The following is a 6,616-nucleotide window of genomic DNA, read 5'->3' as shown; positions in this document are numbered from 1 at the left end:
ATTCTCTGCCTGCCTTTCCCCAGTGCTCTGCAAGCTCTCCAGGACAACATAAAATCTGGGGCTCTGTGCTTTCTTTCCTTCTGAACAAGTGTTAGTGTTTTATGCACAAAAGCGATTCTTGCGAAGCGATGTGGACACTTCTGCTTCCCAGGCACAGAGAAGGTGCTAGCAAGGAATTCTCTGCCTGCCTTTCCCCAGTGCTCTGCAAGCTCTCCAGGACAACATAGAATCTGGGGCTCTGTGCTTTCTTTCTTTCTGAACAAGTGTTAGTGCTTTCTGCACAAAAGCGATTCTGCGAAGCAATGTGAACACTTCTGCTTCCCAGGCACAGAGAAGGTGCTAGCAAGGAATTCTCTGCCTGCCTTTCCCCAGTGCTCTGCAAGCTCTCCAGGACAACATAGAATCTGGGGCTCTGTGCTTTCTTTCGTTCTGAACAAGTGTTACTGTTTTCTGCACAAAAGCGATTCTGCGAAGCAATGTGAACACTTCTGCTTCCCAGGCACAGAGAAGGTGCTAGCAGGGAATTCTCTGCCTGCCTTTCCCCAGTGCTCTGCAAGCTTTCCAGGGCAACATAAAATCTGGGGCTCTGTGCTTTCTTTCGTTCTGAACAAGTGTTACTGTTTTCTGCACAAAAGCGATTCTGCGAAACAATGTCAACAGGCACAGAGAAGGTGCTATCAGGGAATTCTCTGCCTGCCTTTCCCCAGTGCTCTGCAAGCTCTCCAGGACAACATAGAATCTGGGGCTCTGTGCTTTCTTTCGTTCTGAACAAGTGTTAGTGTTTTCTGCACAAAAGCGATTCTTGCGAAGCAATGTGAACACTTCTGCTTCCCAGGCACAGAGAAGGTGCTAGCAGGGAATTCTCTGCCTGCCTTTCCCCAGTGCTCTGCAAGCTCTCCAGGACAACAGCAAATCTGGGGCTCTGTGCTTTCTTTCGTTCTGAACAAGTGTTAGTGTTTTCTGCACAAAAGCGATTCTGCGAAGCAATGTGAACACTTCTGCTTCCCAGGCACAGAGAAGGTCCTAGCAGTGAATTCTCTGCCTGCCTTTCCCCAGTGCTCTGCAAGCTCTCCAGGACAACATAGAATCTGGGGCTCTGTGCTTTCTTTCCTTCTGAACAAGTGTTACTGTTTTCTGCACAAAAGCGATTCTGCGAAGCAATCTGAACAGGCACAGAGAAGGTGCTAGCAGGGAATTCTCTGCCTGCCTTTCCCCAGTGCTCTGCAAGCTCTCCAGGACAACATAAAATCTGGGGCTCTGTGCTTTCTTTCCTTCTGAACAAGTGTTAGTGTTTTCTGCACAAAAGCGATTCTGCGAAGCAATGTGAACACTTCTGCTTCCCAGGCACAGAGAAGATGCTAGGAACGAATTCTCTGCCTGCCTTTCCCCAGTGCTCTGCAAGCTCTCCAGGACAACATAGAATCTGGGGCTCTGTGCTTTCTTTGGTTCTGAACAACTGTTACTGTTTTCTGCACAAAAGCGATTCTTGCGAAGCAATGTGAACACTTCTGCTTCCCAGGCACAGAGAAGGTGCTAGCAGGGAATTCTCTGCCTGCCTTTCCCCAGTGCTCTGCAAGCTCTCCAGGACAACAGCAAATCTGGGGCTCTGTGCTTTCTTTCGTTCTGAACAAGTGTTAGTGTTTTCTGCACAAAAGCGATTCTGCGAAGCAATGTGAACACTCCTGCTTCCCAGGCACAGAGAAGGTCCTAGCAGTGAATTCTCTGCCTGCCTTTCCCCAGTGCTCTGCAAGCTCTCCAGGACAACATAGAATCTGGGGCTCTGTGCTTTCTTTCCTTCTGAACAAGTGTTACTGTTTTCTGCACAAAAGCGATTCTGCGAAGCAATCTGAACAGGCACAGAGAAGGTGCTAGCAGGGAATTCTCTGCCTGCCTTTCCCCAGTGCTCTGCAAGCTCTCCAGGACAACATAAAATCTGGGGCTCTGTGCTTTCTTTCCTTCTGAACAAGTGTTAGTGTTTTATGCACAAAAGCGATTCTTGCGAAGCGATGTGAACACTTCTGCTTCCCAGGCACAGAGAAGGTGCTAGCAAGGAATTCTCTGCCTGCCTTTCCCCAGTGCTCTGCAAGCTCTCCAGGACAACATAAAATCTGGGGCTCTGTGCTTTCTTTCCTTCTGAACAAGTGTTAGTGTTTTCTGCACAAAAGCGATTCTGCGAAGCAATGTGAACACTTCTGCTTCCCCGGCACAGAGAAGGTGCTAGCAAGGAATTCTCTGCCTGCCTTTCCCCAGTGCTCTGCAAGCTCTCCAGGACAACATAAAATCTGGGGCTCTGTGCTTTCTTTCCTTCTGAACAAGTGTTACTGTTTTCTGCACAAAAGCGATTCTGCGAAACAATGTCAACAGGCACAGAGAAGGTGCTAGCAGGGAATTCTCTGCCTGCCTTTCCCCAGTGCTCTGCAAGCTCTCCAGGACAACATAGAATCTGGGGCTCTGTGCTTTCTTTCCTTCTGAACAAGTGTTACTGTTCTCTGCACAAAAGCGATTCTGCGAAGCAATGTGAACACTTCTGCTTCCCAGGCACAGAGAAGGTGCTAGCAGGGAATTCTCTGCCTGCCTTTCCCCAGTGCTCTGCAAGCTCTCCAGGACAACAGCAAATCTGGGGCTCTGTGCTTTCTTTCGTTCTGAACAAGTGTTACTGTTTTCTGCACAAAAGCGATTCTGCGAAGCAATGTGAACAGGCACAGAGAAGGTGCTATCAGGGAATTCTCTGCCTGCCTTTCCCCAGTGCTCTGCAAGCTCTCCAGGACAACATAAAATCTGGGGCTCTGTGCTTTCTTTCCTTCTGAACAAGTGTTAGTGTTTTATGCACAAAAGCGATTCTTGCGAAGCGATGTGAACACTTCTGCTTCCCAGGCACAGAGAAGGTGCTAGCAAGGAATTCTCTGCCTGTCTTTCCCCAGTGCTCTGCAAGCTCTCCAGGACAACATAGAATCTGGGGCTCTGTGCTTTCTTTCGTTCTGAACAAGTGTTAGTGCTTTCTGCACAAAAGCGATTCTGCGAAGCAATGTGAACACTTCTGCTTCCCATGCACAGAGAAGGTGCTAGCAAGGAATTCTCTGCCTGCCTTTCCCCAGTGCTCTGCAAGCTCTCCAGGACAACAGCAAATCTGGGGCTCTGTGCTTTCTTTCGTTCTTAACAAGTGTTACTGTTTTCTGCACAAAAGCGATTCTGCGAAACAATGTCAACAGGCACAGAGAAGGTGCTATCAGGGAATTCTCTGCCTGCCTTTCCCCAGTGCTCTGCAAGCTCTCCAGGACAACATAAAATCTGGGGCTCTGTGCTTTCTTTCCTTCTGAACAAGTGTTAGTGTTTTATGCACAAAAGCGATTCTTGCGAAGCGATGTGAACACTTCTGTTTCCCAGGCACAGAGAAGGTGCTAGCAAGGAATTCTCTGCCTGCCTTTCCCCAGTGCTCTGCAAGCTCTCCAAGACAACATAGAATCTGGGGCTCTGTGCTTTCTTTCTTTCTGAGCAAGTGTTAGTGCTTTCTGCACAAAAGCGATTCTGCGAACTAATGTGAACACTTCTGCTTCCCAGGCACAGAGAAGGTGCTAGCAAGGAATTCTCTGCCTGCCTTTCCCCAGTGCTCTGCAAGCTCTCCAGGACAACATAGAATCTGGGGCTCTGTGCTTTCTTTCCTTCTGAACAAGTGTTACTGTTTTCTGCACAAAAGCGATTCTGCGAAGCAATGTGAACAGGCACAGAGAAGGTGCTATCAGGGAATTCTCTGCCTGCCTTTCCCCAGTGCTCTGCAAGCTCTCCAGGGCAACATAAAATCTGGGGCTCTGTGCTTTCTTTCCTTCTGAACAAGTGTTACTGTTTTCTGCACAAAAGCGATTCTGCGAAGCAATGTGAACACTTCTGCTTCCCAGGCACAGAGAAGGTGCTAGGAAGGAATTCTCTGCCTGCCTTTCCCCAGTGCTCTGCAAGCTCTCCAGGACAACATAAAATCTGGGGCTCTGTGCTTTCTTTCGTTCTGAACAAGTGTTACTGTTTTCTGCACAAAAGCGATTCTGCGAAACAATGTCAACAGGCACAGAGAAGGTGCTATCAGGGAATTCTCTGCCTGCCTTTCCCCAGTGCTCTGCAAGCTCTCCAGGACAACATAGAATCTGGGGCTCTGTGCTTTCTTTCGTTCTGAACAACTGTTACTGTTTTCTGCACAAAAGCGATTCTTGCAAAGCAATGTGAACACTTCTGCTTCCCAGGCACAGAGAAGGTGCTAGCAGGGAATTCTCTGCCTGCCTTTCCCCAGTGCTCTGCAAGCTCTCCAGGACAACAGCAAATCTGGGGCTCTGTGCTTTCTTTCGTTCTGAACAAGTGTTAGTGTTTTCTGCACAAAAGCGATTCTGCGAAGCAATGTGAACACTTCTGCTTCCCAGGCACAGAGAAGGTCCTAGCAGTGAATTCTCTGCCTGCCTTTCCCCAGTGCTCTGCAAGCTCTCCAGGACAACATAGAATCTGGGGCTCTGTGCTTTCTTTCCTTCTGAACAAGTGTTACTGTTTTCTGCACAAAAGCGATTCTGCGAAGCAATCTGAACAGGCACAGAGAAGGTGCTAGCAGGGAATTCTCTGCCTGCCTTTCCCCAGTGCTCTGCAAGCTCTCCAGGACAACACAAAATCTGGGGCTCTGTGCTTTCTTTCGTTCTGAACAAGTGTTAGTGTTTTCTGCACAAAAGCGATTCTGCGAAGCAATGTGAACACTTCTGCTTCCCAGGCACAGAGAAGATGCTAGGAACGAATTCTCTGCCTGCCTTTCCCCAGTGCTCTGCAAGCTCTCCAGGACAACATAGAATCTGGGGCTCTGTGCTTTCTTTCGTTCTGAACAAGTGTTAGTGTTTTCTGCACAAAAGCGATTCTGCGAAGCAATGTGAACACTTCTGCTTCCCAGGCACAGAGAAGGTGCTATCAGGGAATTCTCTGCCTGCCTTTCCCCAGTGCTCTGCAAGCTCTCCAGAACAACAGCAAATCTGGGGCTCTGTGCTATCTTTCCTTCTGAACAAGTGTTAGTGTTTTCTGCACAAAAGCGATTCTGCGAAGCAATGTGAACACTTCTGCTTCCCAGGCACAGAGAAGATGCTAGGAACGAATTCTCTGCCTGCCTTTCCCCAGTGCTCTGCAAGCTCTCCAGGACAACATAGAATCTGGGGCTCTGTGCTTTCTTTCGTTCTGAACAAGTGTTAGTGTTTTCTGCACAAAAGCGATTCTGCGAAGCAATGTGAACACTTCTGCTTCCCAGGCACAGAGAAGGTGCTATCAGGGAATTCTCTGCCTGCCTTTCCCCAGTGCTCTGCAAGCTCTCCAGAACAACAGCAAATCTGGGGCTCTGTGCTATCTTTCCTTCTGAACAAGTGTTAGTGTTTTCTGCACAAAAGCGATTCTGCGAAGCAATGTGAACACTTCTGCTTCCCAGGCACAGAGAAGATGCTAGGAACGAATTCTCTGCCTGCCTTTCCCCAGTGCTCTGCAAGCTCTCCAGGACAACAGCAAATCTGGGGCTCTGTGCTTTCTTTCGTTCTGAAAAAGTGTTACTGTTTTCTGCACAAAAGCGATTCTGCGAAACAATGTGAACAGGCACAGAGAAGGTGCTAGCAGGGAATTCTCTGCCTGCCTTTCCCCAGTGCTCTGCAAGCTCTCCAGGACAACATAGAATCTGGGGCTCTGTGCTTTCTTTCGTTCTGAACAACTGTTACTGTTTTCTGCACAAAAGCGATTCTTGCGAAGCGATGTGGACACTTCTGTTTCCCAGGCACAGAGAAGGTGCTAGCAAGGAATTCTCTGCCTGCCTTTCCCCAGTGCTCTGCAAGCTCTCCAGGACAACATAGAATCTGGGGCTCTGTGCTTTCTTTCGTTCTGAACAAGTGTTAGTGCTTTCTGCACAAAAGCGATTCTTGCGAAGCGATGTGAACACTTCTGCTTCCCATGCACAGAGAAGGTGCTAGCAAGGAATTCTCGGCCTGCCTTTCCCCAGTGCTCTGCAAGCTCTCCAGGACAACATAGAATCTGGGGCTCTGTGCTTTCTTTCGTTCTGAACAAGTGTTACTGTTTTCTGCACAAAAGCGATTCTGCGAAGCAATGTCAACAGGCACAGAGAAGGTGCTATCAGGGAATTCTCTGCCTGCCTTTCCCCAGTGCTCTGCAAGCTCTCCAGGACAACAGCAAATCTGGGGCTCTGTGCTTTCTTTCGTCCTGAACAAGTGTTAGTGTTTTATGCAAAAAAGCGATTATTGCGAAGCGATGTGAACACTTCTGCTTCCCAGGCACAGAGAAGGTGCAGCAAGGAATTCTCTGCCTGCCTTTCCCCAGTGCTCTGCAAGCTCTCCAGGACAACATAGAATCTGGGGCTCTGTGCTTTCTTTCGTTCTGAACAACTGTTAGTGCTTTCTGCACAAAAGCGATTCTGCGAAGCAATGTGAACACTTCTGCTTCCCAGGCACAGAGAAGGTGCTAGCAGGGAATTCTCTGCCTGCCTTTCCCCAGTGCTCTGCAAGCTCTCCAGGACAACATAAAATCTGGGGCTCTGTGCTTTCTTTCCTTCTGAACAAGTGTTAGTGTTTTATGCACAAAAGCGATTCTTGCGAAGCGATGTGGACAC

The sequence above is a fragment of the Strix aluco genome, unplaced genomic scaffold (genome assembly GCF_031877795.1).
Source record: "Strix aluco isolate bStrAlu1 unplaced genomic scaffold, bStrAlu1.hap1 HAP1_SCAFFOLD_51, whole genome shotgun sequence".
NCBI lineage: Eukaryota > Metazoa > Chordata > Aves > Strigiformes > Strigidae > Strix > Strix aluco.
This window is presented reverse-complemented; position numbering follows the sequence as displayed.